Below are 20322 nucleotides of genomic sequence, written 5' to 3' on the forward strand. Positions count from 1 at the left end.
TCTTGGAAAGGGCATGCCAAGACTGGCTCTAGATTTCCTGAAGTGGAACCATGAGGCTACTTCCCTGAGTTTTAGAGCCTTAGATTTCTACTACTGGAAGGGATGGGCACTGCTGGGCTGAAGAAGTATTGCTCAAGGATGCTAATAAAGTCAAAGCCCAACAAGGGCAGAGAACAAAAGAGATTAGGGAAGCAGACAAGAGGAGCCAATGCCCTCTCTCTGTTCCAACCTTCCCATCTTCCCCTTGCCCCCTAATGGCAGAGTTTAACTGGCAAAGCATCACCTTGGGCTGCAGAGTCTTAGCCCCAGAGTCACAAACAAAGTACAGAAAGGTGAGTGTGAAGGGAGAGCTTAGTAACTTTCAGGAGCAGTAAGACACTGGGAGAGATGTACAAAATGTCCCAAATCTCTGTCCTCCCCAACCTGCTTTTGCAGTAGTCCGCTTGGTCCTATTTAGGCAGATCTTCTGACGTCTCAGTGAACCTTTGGAAGATGCAGCCAACGTGACTTTTGCAAACAGACCTTAAGTATTTGTAGTTCCACTTTGCCCCGAAAACTTTCTGATAAATTATGCAACACATAATTCTGGTTCAGACTGGTGAAGTCTTCAGATAGATGCACATGTGTTAGAAAAAGGTAGGTAATACTCCACTGTGCAGAATATTGACCTTCCCTCTGAGTGCTTCCTGGAAGAAACATTTTAAATAAGCGTCAGATTTCAGGCTCCTCCCTTTGCCTTTTCTCAAGTTCAGAGCTGTGTTTGTTCCAGTGCCTGTGTGAAATTTGATGAGCATGAAGTTTACATCTATTATGGTCTTGCGGTGGTAGTGATTGTTTTTTCACATGACTCCATTAAGGTAAGGATTATTATTTCATTTTAAATGAAATCGTTTGCATTTCAGGATTCAGAGTTCCTACAGAGAAGGCCACCCTCCAAGTGAGTGGGTGTGCATGGTTCCATCTCATTATGCTGTTCTGAGGCTCCCGTCCTTCTCTGGCAGCCCAGGTTGTAATGAACAGCTCAGCTAGATAGGTTTGGAGAGCTCATGAAAATTCTGGTTCGGGGATGGTGCTTTATAAGAGTGGCCTCCTCCCATACATTCTTTTTCTTACACCTGTTTTTTTGTTTTTTTTTTTTTTTTTTTTTTTAATGTATACAATTCATCGGTTGATAGTATATTCACAGAGTTGTACAACCACCCCCACAATTTGAGTACATTTTTATCACCTCAAAAAGCCCCTTCCCTTCTGATATCACCCCCCCCACCGCAAACTTTTCACCACCCCTCATCCCAGGCCTTAGTAACCGCTCATCTACCTTCTGTTTATATATTTTCTTATTCTGGATATTGTGTATATATCAGCACATTTTTTCTTTTTTTTTTTTTTTTTTTGGAACTAGTCCTTTGATGAAGATTGAGCCACACATTTCCCAACATATGTATGTGTTAAAAGAAAAGGGTTTCATCAGAATAATGATGTCAGGCAAGGTACCTATATGAATTTAAACTTAAGCTTACCTTCATAAGGCTCATTTCTCCACTCCTAGGTCTGCCTTCCTAACAATGGCTTTAAAAATCAGATAGGACTATGGTAGTAGCTGCAGGACCAGTTATGAAAACGGTATAGGGGAGAGAGAAAAAGCTGGGACAGAATCCTTTTGTTAGAGTTGTTTGCAGATGAAAAACAAGCACAGTGATAGTTCATACACGTGTCATCCATCGTCCATCCCGATCAAAGAGGAGTGCAAGGTACCTTACAATAGAATGTCAAACGTTGGCCTTGAGCAATTCAGCCAGGCCCAGCTCAGCTTGAGCTGCCACTGAGGGGACATGTAGGCAAAGCTGACGGGTTAACTTGATACACTTGATTTCGACAACATTGTGTTGGATCAAGGGCGGACCTGGAAAGAGTGCTGGATTCAGAGAAGTTATTGCTTATGAAATGCCAAAGGTGGGCTCTACACAAAAATATCTAAGAGATCTCTATTTGTGAGATGCATTTTCTTCGCCAAGTGCACGATTTACCGCAAAGTGTGCAAGAGTAAAGCAGCTATTCTTCCTGCCGCTTTGCTTGCCTCTCTTTTTCATTTACCAGCAAGGATCCCCAAATTGTATAGACATGTAGAGGCTTTGGTGCACTTCTGGAGCAGGGAAGAAAGAGACCCAGCTGACTCAGCTTCCTAAACTACTGCATTATTTTACCCTGATGGTTTTAATTAGAGAAAAATAACTGCATTGAGACCATCTGCATATTCATAATGTGGAACATATGGCTGGCTTTCAGGATTTTGAAAAAGAAAATGCATTAATAACCGTGCTTCTTTCCATTCATTTCTCACATTCCAGGTTATTTCCTTGAGAAATAATATATTTGAAAAATCTGTTTACCCTTTACATGAGCCAAATGTTCTCATTCCTTTCGGCTTTGTGTGTTGTGTCTGCTACTATTGTGCATTTCAGCAACAAACACGACAAAGAATATGGTTGTTTATGATTGAGAATGCCCCATAAGTGAGTTCATAACACTTTGTAGATGTGTATTTACATCCACACATTGTCTTTTCTTAGGCATTAGTTACTGGAGTTATATTTATGAGAAAGTCTTGTTAGAATTTCCTGAGAGCATGTTAAGGACTCAAACCAAGATGGGTGCATAGTGTTTGCACACGGACATGTGTGTCTGCCTATGAACATGAGGGTAAGCATCTCAGCACCTAACAACCCGCATCTAGTTTTGGCCAAGTGAAAAAAGTCAACAATTGTGAAAACAAAAAGTATTTAGTACATAGCAAGTATTTTGGACTTACTGCCATTCTGGTAAGACAGTAGATAAGACAGATTGATTTTTGAATTTTAAATTCTTGAAGGAAGAAACTGTAATCTCTATTTATATTAGAAGAAAAAAGAAAACCAAGAGAACTATGTTCTTTTTTGTTTTTTTTTTTTTTTTTTTTTTGTTTTTTTTTTTTTTTTTTGGTCTGGCTTTTGGATAGTCACTGGATCAATAAATCCAATTCCCAGAGTAAGATAACAAACAAGAAAACCACCAAAGAACTAGAATTGGCATAGCTACCTCAATAGCAAAGCAGAAAAAGGTGTAAACAGCGGGGGAAAAAAGATCAGGAAAGAAATGAAATCTTGCTCCTCTGGGACCAAACTACCATGTTGGTCGAGCAAAGGAAAAAGAGAACAAAGGAAACAAAATTCGGATGGCAGAGACTTATATGTTGTGAAGAATTGGAAGAAATCTACCTGCTCCCTGGGAGATTGGCCCTGAAGCACTCACGTCCTGTGGGCATGGTGTATCTTAGTTATTCTTGGTGCCCGGAGGCGAGGCGAGGCGCTTTCAGGCCCCCAAGGGCTCAGAGATACAATTTCTTTCTTCTCTGTTGCCACATTCAGAGTTTAGCAAGGGTTCTTAGGCACTCGGGTAAAACAACTTACAACTTTTTTCAGATAAAAAAACATGGAGATATTTGGAGCAGGTATTGTTTATTAAAAAGAAAAGCCTTCAAGGCAGTGACTGAAATAAATAAACGCTTATATCAAAATTATGCCTCTGTTTTACGGAAGTAAACAATCTGACCCTTCCATTTATTTAGTGAGGGCATTGGAGTTTCCACTATTGCACAAAATCTACTGGGATGACTCTTAGATTGGGAATAGGCTTGTTTTTATGAACATAATGAGTGACTCCTTTTCAAGGAATTGACTTGATCTGAATTAATTTTGTCCTTTTTTCCCCTTCCAGTTAGAACATCATACCTATGGTTTCACCAATATCCTGTTTTGAAATAGACTGTACTAACTCAGCTCAGATGCCACAGCTCTTTGAATAATAGAAAGAATGTCTTGTTTTCTCTATCGTTTACTTTTTAAAAGTTTTGATGGTTATTTATTTTTGAGAGAGAGAGTGTGCACGTGTGTGTGTGTGTGTGCACCTACATAAGCAAGTGTGTGTGTGTATGTGTGTGTGGTGCACCTACAAGCAAGTGCACCTACATAAGCAGAGAGGTCAGAGAGAGGGAGATAGAGGATCTGAAGTGGGCTCTGAGCTGACAGCAGAGAGCCTGATGTGGGGCTCGAACTCACAGACCCGCGAAATCATGACCTGAGCTGAAGTTGGACGCTTAACTGACTGAGCCACCCAGGTGCCCCTATCATCTATTTTTTTTTTTTTTTACATAGGCTTCATGTCTAGTGTGGAGTCCAGTGTGAGGCTTGAACTCATGACCCTGAGCTCAAGACCTGAGCTGAGATTAAGAGCAGAACACTTAACCGACTGAGGAACCCCGACACCCCTCTATCATCTAGTGATTTCTAGTGATGATGATACAAAGTTAATAATTTTCTTCATATGGTTTTGAAGTTTGTTTTACATTTACTGTCCTTATATCTAACTAAAAATTCCCCTTGCTTTCTTCTGTAGTGCAAATATCAAAATTTTCCACAATGGGTTCAGCCCTGCTGTTTCTTGTGCATACATTTATCTTGGCTGCAAGCAGTGTAACATAACTGTCCTTTATGTTCTGGGTACCATATTGTTTTATTAGTCCTACTCATGATTTTTTTTTCTGTAAATTTTCCAGTATTATGGAGTTCACTTCTAGCTGATAAAATTGTCTCCACTCTCTTTCAGGGAACAGGGTATACTTAGATGTAGCAATGCCATGTTTTAGTAAAATATGGACTATTCGATTAGCGTGAATCTCTTTCTCTCTTTTTAAACTTTGCTTTGGCTTCATGCCAATCTAGAAGTGACCATGGAATAAAAAAAGTCTTCACCAGTAACTGTTTTTCTTTTCTTAATGAGATGTGATAAAACATGATCTATATCTTTTAGTTCTGTGCATTTGACAATTCCTCAAAGACCTCAATCAAATCAATTATTCCATATGAAGTGGCCCAAACATTTAAAATAAAATTTTCTGTTTCATTTATTGTGGTAAAATGTATGCAACATAGAATTTACTATCTTAACCATTTTTAATTTTTTTAAATGTTTATTCATTTTTAGAGAGAGAGAGAAAGAGAGGGAGAGAGAGAGAGAGAGCCACGCATGAGTGGGGGAGGGGCAGAGAGAGAGAGGGAGACACAGAATTCAAAGCAGGCTCCAGGCTCTGAGCTGTCAGCACAGAGCCCCATGCAGGTCTCGAACACACGAACTGCGAGATTATGGCTTGAGCCTAAGTTGGATCCGCAACCGACTGAGTCACCCAGGCGCCCCTATCTTAACCATTTTTAAGTGTACACTTCAGTGGCATTAGAACATTCGCATTGTGTGCAACCATGACCACCGTCCATCTCGAGAGCTTTTCATCATTCCAAACTGAAACTCTGAACCTAGTTAAGCCATGACTCCCCATCTTTCCTGCCTCACCCCTGGTCACCACTATTTCACTTTCTGTCCCTATTGTACATACTTCATATAAGTGGAATCATACAATGTTTGCTCTTTCATGTAAGTTTTCCCTTTTTGAAAGGATATTGCAGCATCCAGCAGATGACTTGGACCCTTAAAATTGCTCCTTCACTTTCCTTCGGTTTCCGGTCAGCGGAATAAGGTGGGAGATTCATGAGGGCTTCCCCATTAGCCCCAGTGAGGTGATGCTTCAATTAACTTTGTCAAAGACAAATTCATTTCACACAGTATCAGACTGATAGAATATATCACACTCATATAAGAATACTTTTAAGCTCTTTGAGCCAAGGATATAAAAACATATTGAAATAATTATTAACTGAAATTGTTCTGTCTGCATCTTGAGTGTGTGTGTGCATGTGTATGTGTGTGTATCCTCATAAAGGAAAGGATTTTGCCTGGTAGCATTAATAACTAATCTCCATAAGCCATATTATAGTTTACAAAGGACATTTTCACGACCCCTTCCTATGAAACAGGAGCCTTGAAAAGGTTAACGTTCATTCCCATGTTTAGATGCTACAGTACAAGCTCATTGAGATTCACTCCCTTACATTCCCAAGGTAAGTTAAGTGGTGTTGCCGGGTCCTGAGCACAGTCCCATTGTGTTGGTCCCACATCCCTTCATCTCGCTAATTACCCGCCAGTGGCACAGGAAGCCACATCAGTGTGTGGAATCCCAGTCTGGTGCACTAATCAGCACACGCAGTGCTCTCCGTCTTTTAATTTGACCTTCCAGGAGACCTTTCCCTATGTCCAACAATCTACTACTCACTCTAAGGACGTGGCACTTGACCTACACATCGTGAGGTTCCAGGAGTGTCAGACACTTCCCTTGTCTGGCAAAGAACTTCCCTCAAGCTGCTATGCTTAAGGATCAGGAGCTCTTTTCTCTCACCAAAACTGGGTCACTTTACAGATAGTGGGGAGAGATAGTGTGGAACTAGTTCACAGTGGCAGCTGGCCAAGTTCTATTGCTGGCAACACGGATGGAAAATGGCCTATGTTAAAGTCCAACATGAAATTGCAAACAATTAAAATAATAATAAAAAGTGCTGCCAATGGTATGCTGAAAACCTTTCGAAATTTAAGGAACATAGTGCAGAGCATATTGGTTTACTTGATGATCTCTCGGCTCTGCGTGTCTGGTCAGTGTAGGAAACACAGCAAAGGGAAGGAGATATGAAGCAGAAACCTCAGCTCTGTGCTCTCTTAACTCTTGGAGACTCACATCCCCAAGAGGATCGTCAGAGTGGTTCTTAAATTAAAAAAAAAAAAAAATGTAGCAGAGCTGCTAAGTGTTTTATTTCTGAAACCCTCGCCGTCCATGACCATTGACAGATCATCTTCTGTAGGTCCTGCGAAGCTGCCAAAGCAGGGAAATGTGTTATGTTGCATGGATTCATCTCTCACTCCTCATTCGCTCCTATTTTCCATGGCACTTTGATCTTTTCTTGTTTTCCACTCCACATTGGTCCCTGTATATCCTGGGCCAATTGGCATGCTTCTGTTAAAGAAGGATTTTGCTAATAGTATCCTAGCTGTTCTGACTTCTCCTACACTGTCTTGTCCATCCTATCGCGATATACTGCTGGTTACTCTAAATCCTGCTGTTGAATCTTGCTGATACAAGCTTGACTGCCTAACTTTACATTCTTTACGTTATCTATAGATTTACCAAACATCTTTGTTCCAAAGAGTTCAAATTTTTTCGAAAAAAAAAATTGTTTTTATCAGATAACATTTTGTTTTAACAGTTTGACAAAAAGGTAACCATTAAGGGGCATCGGAGTGGCTCAGTTGGTTGAGCACCTGACTTCGGCTTAGGTCGTGATCTCACAGTTGGTGGGTTTGAGCCCTGCATCCGACTCTGTGGGGACAGCTAGGAGCCTGGAGCCTGGAGCCTGCTTCGGATTCTGTGTCTCCTTCTCTCTCTGCCCCTCCCCCACTTGTGCTCTGTCTCTCTGTCTCTCTCTCTTTCAAAAATAAAATAAAACATTAAAAAAATTTAAAAAAAAAGGTAACCATCAAGAATTTAGGCTAATGTGTTAATGTTGCCTACTGTGTTAAGGCTAGTTGAGATACAGGTTTTAGTTTGAAAAAGTAAATCTTATCAAGAGATACTTACCCGAATAGAATGGCTCAAAAGACTCTCCAAACTAGCTGTGTTACACTGCACAAATTACTAGGCCTGCATCAGAAATATTCTGCATCAGAAATAAGGAGTGGAAGATTCCACTTGCCTCTGGGCATTAAAATGCAACAATTCTTTGAATTTATAAAATAAAGAGCAAGTCTGGCATGCTGCCTGAGGACTGCTAGGACTCACATTTCAGATGCTCTTGGCTGTGTGTTTCTAGAAATCAATTTCCTCATTAGTCCTCCTTCAACTTATTTTGAAATTTAGCCTCTGAATTTTTTTCTGTCTTATTCCTCCCTGCAGCCCAGTTCCCCACATTTATTTCTAGAAACCAGCAGCTTCTATAGGTGCTTTAAAACAAAGCTGTGTCAGCCACTGAGAGCTATACGTGGCATTATCAGAAAGAGAATTTCATAGAAGAATAACTTTGAAGGCAGTGAGCTTCTGGCCTTTGTTTTCTTTTTTAGCCCACGGAACCACTGTCAGACATAAATGCGATTTCTGTGCTTTGTTTGAGTTGGGTGACTCGGTTTACATGAATATTTTATCATTATACATTAACTTTATCTGGAACATGATTTTTTAACGAGTTCTGTTTGACTAAGAATGTTTTTATTATGCCCTAGGCTTCGCTTTTCTATGGAAATGTGTGCTCAGTGTTATAATAAAAGGATTAAAACAAAAGCACTTTATTTTGAAAGCAACTTTTCAACAATACTGTGTATAAGGCCCTGATAGAGTTTTTAGGCTTTTAATGTTTAGAGAGGTAGTTATAGGTTTGAGAGAACACTCTTCTATCCCACCGAGGCAGCATATCTGCTGTATTTCATAAAGGAAGATGTCTAGGCCTTAAATTAGGTAGCTTTGGACTTTAACCTCATGCTACCCCTTAGCTCAGCGCCATTGGATAAGTCATTTTACCTTAACTTTTCTCCTATAGGGTGAGGGCAGTAATAATTACTTCCCAAGATTAGAGCCAAACACCATCTAGCCCACGGGAGGCACCAAGCAAATGGTTTGGGGATGATTTTCTATTAAGAGATGAGGGAGATTTCAGTTCTTTAGCCTCAGGGTACCATATATTTGCTTTTCTTTTGGACTTGAAGTAAGAATTCACTAGGTACAATTATGCAATTTAACTACCACTTTAATAAATTTGTCTTTAAACGATACCTGCTAATTAATGGTTTCCTTCATACCTAAAACCAGCCTTTCATCATATCCCTAGCCTTAAAAATTAACTGTCAGCAAAGTGAGTTAGTGATTTATTAGATTTGTTTGTTTGTTTGTTTGTTTTTAGCTGAACAATGCTTCAGTTGAATTCTCCATTATATAACTCATTTTGCTTCTCTACTGGTTTTCTGATTTGAATCATGAACATTTCTCTCCTTCTCTCTCCCTCCTTCCTCTGTGCTTTTCTTTCTTCCTTTCATTCAACATGTATTTACTGAGGGTCCGTTATGGGCCCAACATTGTTCAGGTCCTGGGGAAAAAGTGAAAAAACAAACTAGGAGGTCTGTTTTAAATGAGATGTTCTGAGAAGGCCAACATTTAGGATAGACATTTTTTATATGACATTGGTTCTATTATTCTGTTACCTTTACCCAGAAGCTTCTGAAATGCTCCTGGTTCTTGAGCCATGTCTCAATTTTGAGGCTACATTTTCTAGACATATATGGCCACCTGGCTTTGTCTTAACCTCATCACAAATTCCATTTGATTGCTTTGCAAAACTGCTTGGGAGGTCACATATGCCAAAGGTGGCTCTACACACTTTTTCCTATAAGCCCTTCCAGTTGAACTTGTCAACATGGACCGAGAAGCCATTAAGTGGGTGGATGTGATGGTTAATTTTATGTGTTAATACTGGGCATGGAATCCCCAGATATTTAGTTAACCATTATTTTTTGTGTATGTCTGTGAGAGTGTTTCTGGATGAGATTAGTGTTTGTTTTTGTTTTCTTTTCCAAGGTTTTATTTAAATTCTAGTTAGTTAACATATAGTGTAACAGCAGTTTCAGGGGTAGAATTTTGTGATTCATCACTTACATACAACACCAAGTGCTCATCACAAGTGCCCTCCTTAATACCCATCATCCATTTAGCCCTTCCCTCCCATCCACCTCCCTTCCAGCAACCCTTGATTTGTTTACTATAGTTAAGAAAGTCTCTTATGGTTTGCTACCCTTTCTCTTTTTTTTCTTTCCTTCCCCTATGTTCACCTGTTTTGTTTCTTAAATTACACAGATGAGTGATATCATTTGTCTTTCTCTGACCGACTTGTTTCACTTAGCATAATACACTCTAGCTCCATTCACATTGCTGCAAATGGCAAGATTTCATTCTTTTTGAGGGCTGAATAATATTCATTGTATATATATACCAGTTCTTCATTATTCATTCATCAGTCAATGGACATTTGGGCTCTTTCCATAATTTGGCTATTGTTTGTAATGCCACTATAAACATTGGGGTGCATCTGCCCCTTTAAATCAGTATTTTTGTATCTTTTGTGCAAATACCTAGTAGTGTAATTGCTAGGTCATAGGGTAGTTCTATTTTTACCTTTTTGAGGAACCTTCATACTATGGGTATACCAGTTTGTATTTCCACCAACAGTGTAAGAGAGTTCCTTTTTCTCCACATCCTTACCAACACCTGTTGTTTCCTGTGTTGTTCATTTGGGATTAGCATTTGAATCTGTAGACTGAGAAAGCAGATTGGTCTTCATAATATGGGTAGGCATCATCCAAGCCACTGAAGGCCTGAATAGAACAAAAAGGTAGAGGAAAGGAGAATTTACTCTCTGCCTGACTGCTTGAGCATGCGTATTCATTTTCTATCTTCAGACTGGAACTTCCATCATTGGTTCTCCTCTTCTCAAGCCTTTGGACTTGAACTGAAACTATATCACTGACTTTCCTGGACCTTCAGCTTGTAGAGCAGATCATAGGACTTCTCAGCCTCCATAAATGTGTGAGCGAATTTTTTCTCTCTCTCTCTCATGTGTGTGTGTGTGTGTGTGTGTGTGTGTGTATGTGTGATGTATATATTACCAGTTCCCTTCTTGCCACCATGATGGAAATATGACCCAGACTTGGAAAATTCTGGTACCTTACATCCTATGCCTTTACAAGCTGATAAAATCCTACGAAATGGGTATTACTATAATTTACAGATGTGGAAACAAGGTCAGAGACATTATGTAAGTTGCTCAAGGTCATCAGCTAATAAGAGGCAAAGCCTAATTTCAATGCCCATGTTCTTTCCACTGTTCCACATTACCATTTATATCATAACGCTTGTTTTAGAGAGCATGACTATTGCTTCAGATCCCGTAACTGAGATGATTGGCAATACTTCTTTTCTAGCTACCTGAGACCTTGTACGTTTAGCCAGAGCTCCCATTAAACTGAAAGATGAAGTTGAATCAAATAATCATGAAAAAATGAATGTGAACAAACTTTAAATAGTAAAACTTCATTAACATAAAACGGAGATTATAAAGCAATGGCAGTAGCCATATGTTATTTTTGTTTCCTCTGCATCTGTTCTTTCAGGAAATTGCCCTACTCCCCATGTGGTTCTGGACATATTTTCAATCAACTCACTTGGCATCCAGGTGCCAGCACCCCCAGCTCCCTTCCTGCCACAGTGATGAAAATGTGACCTACTCTTATATCCCAGGCTACTTGATGCCTCTGAAGAGTGGAGTCATGACTGAAGGAAGGTCAATGAAAATCTTTTGCCAGGACTGGTATATAGATGTCAGGAGAGGAAAATTGATTTTGGTTGAAGGGCATACATTTCTACTGATGCTAATCATTTTTTTGAAACATAAGGACTACAGTATGATATATAAACACATGTATGTACATAGAATATACGTATATACACATATATCATATTTCTGCCTCTCTCTTTCTCTGCCTAGAGACCTAAACAAATTCTGATTAATAGGGGCATTTCAAGAGGCCATGGAAAGAGGGGGAGTTTAGAGGTTATGTTGAGCTGATGAGAAAAAATGAGGTCTAGAAAGTCTAAATGCATGCCTGGATTCATGGATCCAGGGTTAAAATTTAAATCAGTATCTTATTTTGTTGTTATTTCGATCAAACTACACTGCATTAATCTTTCAGAGGTCCACTAAGTTTGCCTGAGTTGGTAGGGGAGGTAGTGAGTATTTATCATATTCAGGGAGCTGTGCTAAGTGTTGCAAGAAAAGATGATCCCTGGTCTCATGGAGTTTAAGACAAACCATGAGAGCTGCTCTGGTGCCTGTTATGTTCCAGGCATTATCAAGGCCCAGGCAGGATAGGGTCTAAAAATAGGATTTATTGCATATATTTCAAATCAATGATTTTGTTTATTCATTCTTTTTAAGAAAATGTTCATTTAATTTGAGAGAAAGAGAGCATGGGAACATGCCTGCACCCTCAAGTGGGGGAAGGGCAGAGAGAAAGGGAGAGAGAGAATCCTAAGCAGGCTCCACACTGTCTGTGCAGAGTCCAACACAGGGCTCACTCCCACCAACCATGCAGGGCTCAGTCCCACCAACCGTGAGATCACGACCTGAGCTGAAATCGAGAGTCGGTCGCTTAACCTACTGAGCCACCCAGACACCCCTTTTTTATTCATTCTTGATTGAAGATGTGATGATATTACAGGATACCCAGACATCACTGAAACCGGAAAGTAGGATGTTATGGTGAACATCCTGCATTTGATTCTTGCTCTCTTGTAGATTGCATTCTTGCTCTCCTGTAGATTGCATTCTTGCTCTCTTGTAGATTGCATTCTTGCTCTCCTGTAGATTGCATTCTTGCTCTCTTGTAGATTGCATTCTTGCTTCATCTTGCCAAGATGAAGCTTCTAAACACAGAATTATTTACATAAGTAGGAAAATAATAAAAGTACTTATGTTATATTTGCATGTGTTGTAACAATCCTGTGAGCTAGTAACTGGTTCCTGCCCACGTTCCAAGTCTTAGGAGGCTTTGTAGCATCACCTGATTTTCAGTCATCATTCGTGTAGGAGTCCAACAAAGCGTGCATGGTGGCTGCTTTTTAATATTATGGTTATATCTGCATTAACGGTGACAGTTATGTATTCTTACCCTTCAAACAAGAATTTTGTAAATCTCCGCTCAGATGACCAGCCTACTGTCCATAGCAACCCTAAGTTGGATCTAAGTCAATCCTTTTCCATTTATGTGCCAGCTGTTAGGCTACAGAAGAGGAGACACATATAATTTGTGGACTTCACACCCATGTAGCATATTTCTACTGAGGAATTCAAGGCAGTCTGGATTTTTATTCCTTTTAATTTAAAATAACCCTGAACTTTAAGATGGAAGAGGTAGTTTTCTTGTCTACTAAATGGAGAAGGTACCTGAGCACAGGGTACCTTACTGCATGCTATGGCTCTGTTGCTGAAAAATGATACCTAAGCTGGATGCTTGCAAATCAAGCAGGGGAGAGTGGTGATAGAGGTTGCAAGGTAAAGAGATTATATAGTGAAAATGCTAATAAAACATACTATCCCTCTATTTAAGTTTTACTTAGAAATTCAGCTTTATGTACATTTGGCCTAAGGAAATAAGACGCGTCTAAACTACATTTCTTGGACTAGAGGTGTTAGTAGAAGCTTCAGTCTGAGGCTCCTTGTCCAGGATTTTGTTGAGATGTCAGTGGCATTTGTCTGTAGAAATAAAAGCTTCTTATTCTGGCCAACAAGATTTTTCAAAATCAGGGCATCACCTATACTTCCAATCGTATTTTTCGGGTACTGACTATTTTTATATAAATAAATATATAAAATATATGCATTGTTAGTTCTGCAGGCCCCAATTCAGCAGATTGGCAAGTAGTATTGAAAAGCTGTGATCCCTGCACTCCTCTGGCTTTCCATCTATAAGTATGAAGTTTGGCATGTATATATGGAACATCGTTCTTCTGGAATAGGAATTATTCCATTTCTCTAAGCATTAACTGCCTGGTGTGAGCCCTTGAGTGCCCAGGTGTTCACAAACATCTGTCTTTTCATGCCCCTTGAGAATCTGCCCTGTATTTTCCTGTTGCACTCGAGCCAACTTAGAACCCATCCCTTTCCAGCCAATCTCTTCTCCCTGGTCTTTGGTTCTTTCTTCTTCTGTTTCTGATTTGCCCTGATAATCTTTCTCAATTTTCTGCCTCTAAATGCATCCTAGCAACATACAGCTTCTTGTTTATACATTTTTCTTGTCTTTAGGACTTTGCTGATATTGCGCTTTTGCCTACAATGTCTTAGTCAATCAAACTTCCGCATCTTTGAAGACCCAAGTCAGATGTCAATTCTTCTAGAATCACTTCCTCAGTCCATAGCTTAGGTAAATTTTCTTCTTTTAGTCTTCCAAGGTAAACTGAATGATAATTTCTTGTTTTTTTAGTTATTTAGATCAGCTTTATGTAAGAATTTCCAACATGAACAACTCTTTTGTAATTAATTAATTAATTAATTAATTTAGAGAGAGAGTGAGAGAGCATAAGAGCAGGGTAGGGGCAGAGAGAGGAGAGAGAGAATCCTAAGCAGACTCCACACTGTCAGCGCAGAGCCTGATGTGGAGCTCCAACTCGCGAACCACAAGACCCTGACCTGAGCCAAAATCGAGAGTCAGACGCTTAACCGATTGAGCCACCCAGGCATCCCCAACATTAACAGTTCTTATAAAAAGCATCTGAGCACAGAACACAGAACTGCATCCAACAGCATTCTTATGGGTCGCTAGCAGACGTTAGGACTTCAACCCTTCTTTGTGACACCCCTAAGCTCCCTGGTGAACTCGACTAACAAGTACTCCTGCAAAGCACACCACAAGCTCAGTTCAAGTTCTCAGCCCGCCAGCTTCAGTTTCCGTGAGGTGACCGCACTTACAGATCTGTAACAGAAAAGACCCCCTACCGCTCAGCCTTCACAGCAGTTGACAAAGGGGTGGGGGAGATACCAGCATCATTTCACTTAAGACATTCAACCAACACGGGGTATCTAAGAACAAAACTCACTGAAGGTCTCCAACAGATGCGGACGTCCTTTGAATGCAAAAAACATTCGTACGTTATTTGCTATCATTGCCATCTGCACACTCTGTCACCAAAGCCATAGGATTGAGAGATAACATCTCACCAAGTTGAAAAATATCCATTATGCATGGGCTGCATGGCTCTCTCCTGTTCTTGCTCATACTGGCCTTTGAAGCCTTGGCACCGCCATCAATCCCACACAAAGTTTCAGAAGTTCATACAGCCTTCTGGTTCCATAGCACAGCCCTGTGTTCATAGCATTGATACGACTCCGTGAAATAAAGAGTAGCGGATAAAAATGGGACGCCCGCTGTCAAAGACACAGCCTGTGCAGGGCAGTGACAGATTCTTGATTCAGAAAGCAAGTAGACAGAGATATTCCCTTGGCAGAATATTTACAGCACTATTTGCAATGAAGAGCTTCCTCCACAAACATTTGAAATGCGATGAACTGCAAAGATTAAATGAAGGCTTCATATCGTACTTTTGCATATGAAGGGAGACAAGTGTGAAAAAAACAAAAGAACTAAACACGGTGACAGCGTGATCGCCAAAAAAGATTTTCTTAAGGAAAAAGTCTATATGGTGGGGTTCAAAGTAAAACAAGGAGAAAATAATGTAGTTCTAATCAGTGGTTTCCATTTTGAACATGCGAAGAATTCACTTAACAAGCACAGGGATAAAATATTATAGGAGAAACCTTTTTTTAAAAAAATTTTAAAAAGTTTTTTCTTAATATTTTTTTTTTTTTTTTTTTTGAGAGCGCGCGCGAGAGAGAGGCAGGCAGAGGGAGAGGGAGACACAGAATCCTAAGCAGGTTCCAGGCTCTGAGCTGTCAGCACAGAGTCAGACACAGGGCTAGAACTCACAAACCAGGAGATCATGAGCCAGAGTCAGACACTTAACTGACTGAGCCACCCAGGGGCCCCTAGAGGAGAAACCTTTTGATATCAATTACAGTGTGTTGGTTCTTACCAATCGGGCAAATAGCAATTCACTTGTAAACATTCAATATTTCTACCTTTCGTAACAACACTTCTAAAAGTCCTTTAGCTTTTCCTCTTTTTCTACAGAAAAAGGTAAAAAAAAAAAAAAAAATACTCCTGAATATACTCCACACTGAACAAACCAATTTTGAGAAGTCTTGGTACATCTGTATTTTACATTATGCTTAACATATGTTTGGAAAAATTTGAATTCCCGCCAGCCTATACCAACCCCACTGTCTACATTCCTCAGCCAGAAGATTTAGAATCCACACTTGAGCCAAAGCATCCGCTGGAACTGCTGCCTGACTTTGCATGTAATGCAGAGCCCCAGCCAGTTGCTGCACCTGAATGAGAATTGCTTAGAGGAGTTATTTTCAGAACCAAAGGCCTGACTTGGCTCCCTCTGCATGTTACCCTGGATTCGGTTCTTACCCGATGGGCCTGAACTGGGGACGAACATGCCCATCATACCCTAGCAGCTCTGCGGTGCTGCTGGGGCTGCAGCGCCACTGCTGGATTAATGCTAGAAGCGCCAGAGTTCATCCTTGCACCCATATTCCTACCTTCATCGTTTCCCAAGCCAGCTCCACCCCCTCTCCTGTTACCAAATCCACCCTGATTCCCAAAGCCCCCTGGATTGCCACCAGATCTTCCACTTTTAACTGTCCGTTGCTGTTGTGCTTAAGTTTAGCATCGGTTATGTGGACACCGGGTCCTTTAATGATCAAGTCCCCTCCACAAAGAGACTGGGCCACCTGATCATCTGCCAATGTGGCAAGGGCAAAAGCCTCGAACGGTTTGGGAGTAAAGACACCGACCACCTCCCCGTACTGGCTGAAGAACTGCCGCAGCTCCTCAGCAGTCATGTCCCCTCACGACGTCCATCAGACACCTTCCTGCTTCTCAAAGCCTTCCATGGGCTTTACTTAGAATTAGGAAGTTTATGGTGACACCTTCATCCATCCATCATGTGTCTCTGTGGCATTATTTTCACCTAGGTTTTATATTCCGAAAAATGAACAAAGCCAAACCCCTTTGAATGGCTAGTTTTAATGTCTTTCTTGACTTGAACCATAAGAACTTCTCCAAAGGCACTAAAATATTCTTTTAGATCCTGTTCAGTTGTTTTTCATGGGAGGCCCAACATTATTAAGTTAGACCTTGTCTGGACAGCTCTTTTCACTTGCCCTGCTGATAAAGCATCTGTCTCATCCATTTTTCTCTTGTTATCTTTGGGATAGTTGACAACATATACCAGATTCCCCCAGCCAGTACCGGGCCAGGCAGAATTTCTTCTACCAGCTGGACACCTCTCATCCACTGAGACGCCGGATTGCTGTAGCATGGTCCACATGCCCCTGGAAACTGGGCTGTAACCATGGAAAGCAGCAATGTCTCATTGTCTTCTGATGGTATTTCAACAGGCTCATCATTCTCATCTGCGGTTACCCGAATATATTATTTGGGTACAACATCGTATTTTTCCACTAGGCCGCTGCTAGGAATTCTGGCAAGGAATCCAAAGCAACAAGGGATCCAAGAGGAGTCCAGCTACCCCTTCACTCCTACCATAATTTCCTGTTTGTATATAGATTTCTTTTTAAATAATTGTTTTAATGTGTATTTATTTTTGAGAGAGAGAGAGAAAGAGAGAACAAGTAGGAAAGAAGAAGAGAGAGAGGAGCCACAGAATCGGAAGCAGGCTTCAGGCTCCGAGCTGTCAGCACAGAGCCCAACTTGGGGCTCGAACTCATGAACTGTGAGATCGACCTGAGCCGAGGTTGGATGCTTAACCGACTCAGCCACCCAGGTACCCCTATATACTTCTAATAAGATTCTGTTTCAGTCCCATCCCATTCCCACCCTACTAGCCTGTGAAATACCTCAAGATAAGGGCCAAAGCATTCATCTTTGTATGACTAATACTCTAAGATATTGTTAGACTTCCAGTAAATGTCCCCTGGATGACTGAATGCTCCTTGGATTCCTAGTCACTAGCTGGGGTCTTTATCAGCCTGGAAAATGTTTTCTGGAATCATGACTCTTGCTCATTGGCTATGAGTCTTTACCATGGACTCTCCCCTCAAATCAGACAATGCAGAATGGGGCCACATTAAAGAAGATCCAGCTTCACGATTTCCTCATGAATGTTATGGTATGCCAGGACCTTTGAAGAGGGGGGTTGGGGTTACTAGGAGAGAGTTTCCTTTGGCTTGTCTCTGTGGTCTGTATCCACTCATTTCTGTATGACTTCCCCTCTTCATGGGCCCATTTTTGGGTACCCAGCAGATCCTGATGTCAGAGACATGTAAATTATAAGATAAACTGTTCCCTCCTGATGCCATACATGTTCTGATCTTTATGCCCCCCTTTATATTATATCTTTCTGGCATGCTCTCCACCAACTTCTCTGTTTAACCAAACCCTACAAATCCAAATTTTATTTCAGGCTCTATCTCCTTTGTGAAGTATCTTTAAGCTTATATTAATCCCCTCTCCTTTGTACTCCTTTTGGTTTCTAGAATCCCAAACTTGTTCTCATCTTTCCTTTGTGTTGTCAGTTTCTACATACCTGTGCTGTCTTCTCAATAGGATTATCACCTTCTCCAAGGTGAGTGTTTTAACTTGGGAATGCCTAAATTTAGAACATGTGGGAACCTCAGTGACAGACCACAAGAGGGCAGGGGTTGGGAATGGCAGAATCAGGTCAGAGATAGTGGGGGGGGAAGTTGACCTGTCTACAGAGGTTGGGCTCTCAGGGGCCTTGGGGTTGGCCAGTGCTCTAAGTCCCAGAGATATGGGGAGGTCAGGGATGGTTTGTGCCAATGTTGGGATCTAGGAGTTCAATCTGCTGTGTGGAGTGGGGCAATGTGAGGGACCCTGGGCAGCGGGATTTTATTGTGGCCTCAGTTAAACAATGCTCTCCTGTTAGGAAGCCAGTCAGGCTGTAGGAGCAGGGAAGACTCTGGCAAAATCTAGGTAGAGTGGGAAGAAAGACTCCCAGATCAGTAGGAAACGGGGTTGGTCTAGTAAGTTGAGACAGAAGCCCAAACAACATGATGGAGGTGAGGAAATGGTGGGAGGAGGGGGAGCAAGGGAGAGAAGAGGAGGAAGGGAGATAAGGAAGGGGAAATGAGGAGTATGTAGAGAGGCTAGCAGTGTGAGAGAAGAGAAAGGAGAACTAGTTGAAGAGGAGAGAAGAGAAAGAGAAGAAAAGGCAAATAAAAGTAAAAGAGAGGAAAGAGGGAAGAAGAGAAACAAGATTAGAAAAGGAGAAGCTAAGAGAAGAGAAGGAAATGGGGAGGCTTATCCCTGCACACCACCTGCCTGAATACAGTCCAACCCAACAGTCATGCTAAGAGGGTGAGTCAAGTTGCATTCTATCTCTGTAAAATCACTATCAACCTTTACCTCCCAAATAGCGACTTGGATGTGGACAACTGCCGTTTTTCTCTCTTTTTTTGTAGAGCGTGAATAAAAGCTTTTAAGAAAATTTGGCTGCATTTAATTTGCATTCTATATACCTTCTCCACTGTGTGTACATTATTTTCATTAAGTGTACGTTGCATATATTGTACACGTATTCCTCACTGGGCACAAATGTGGCATGATTGCTATACAAACACAGCTTTGAAACTGATTTTCTGACTAACTCACTATACCAGCTGCTTCTAGCTTAACCACACTGTGACCAATAAGCTTTAACTCCTGTGTGCAGTTCTGAGTCTGCCTCAGTCACAACCAACTTGTAGGTTAGAGGCTGCTGATGCACTCCCTGGCCCCTTTAGAACTGGCTCATCACTGAACAGTGTCTAGATGACTGAGAAATGTGGTCACGATGCAGTTTTGACGGCCAAGTAAGAGCAGCATCAAGAGTCATTCATTCTCAGCACCCTCGCATGTTAGGTATGAAATAGATCAATGCAAGTAAAATAATACTTGCATGCAACATGAGGCTGCCGGGAGGAATGAAGGACATGCCCTTACAGCAGTAACTCGCACAAAGCATCCGATATCATCTACTATACTTTTATTTGTATTGTTATTGCTTTTGTGCTTACATTTCAACATGCAATATCTGGCCTGATCTTCACAGATGCTCATAGGGCTGACAGAGCAGGCATTCGAGCCTTGTTATACTACTGGGGAAGCGGAGTTTGGCTCAGGTGATGCAGATACCCAAGGGGCCCCAGAAGTCCTCAGCTGCCTAGTGGAGTGCTCTTTGTACTCTTATGAGCTACAACCCCTTAGACCGGCCAAAGAAAAATGATTATTTCTATATCATTTCTAAATGGCCACAAAATAACATATGGTATGCCCTGACAACCCTCCAGTAAATGACTCTGTGTTGCTGTATATTGCTTGATATACTTTAAAAATTTTTAGTTTCAGCTGGGGTTTATTTCTGTGCTCTTTCTCCATTATCTTTCAACATTGGGAAAGTAATACTCAAAATTTTAAGGCTAAAGGGCCACTGGGAACAAGGGTTCAAAATAAAACTGGCTTCAAAACTGCTCCCAGTTTTATTAGTGTGTGTAAAACTGATATTTGGTGGTGCTTGTGTGTGGTTTCGAAGTTATCCCCTGTTGCAGTGAAAAGGCAAGGCGGTAAATCCAGGGGTAGAATCAGGACAGCCAATTTCTGGCTTGCTGTCTGACTCTTGACAAGTCGTTTAATATCCATGCCTTGTTATCTCCTAAATGCAAACTA

At 41.0% G+C, this 20322-nt stretch overlaps 1 long non-coding RNA gene and 1 pseudogene across 3 annotated transcripts in view; one reads left to right on the top strand and one right to left on the bottom strand.

The window, feature by feature from the left end:
- Window positions 1-557: 557 nt before the first annotated feature.
- Window positions 558-20322, top strand: part of LOC132692271 (uncharacterized) — a 67320-nt gene continuing 47555 nt past the window's right edge. The window contains exon 1 of one of the 3 annotated variants that reach the window (XR_013555197.2): window positions 558-857. This is a non-coding gene — a long non-coding RNA (uncharacterized LOC132692271). Of the gene's footprint in view, window positions 858-9999; window positions 10541-13438; window positions 13933-20322 lie in introns of those variants that run through there. The other 2 variants (XR_013555196.2, XR_013555198.2) reach the window with 2 other exon arrangements.
- On the bottom strand, window positions 15711-17067 carry LOC132693037 (TAR DNA-binding protein 43 pseudogene; annotated as a pseudogene).

The sequence above is a fragment of the Panthera onca genome, chromosome B1 (genome assembly GCF_046562875.1).
Source record: "Panthera onca isolate mPanOnc1 chromosome B1, mPanOnc1 haplotype 2, whole genome shotgun sequence".
Lineage (NCBI taxonomy): Eukaryota > Metazoa > Chordata > Mammalia > Carnivora > Felidae > Panthera > Panthera onca.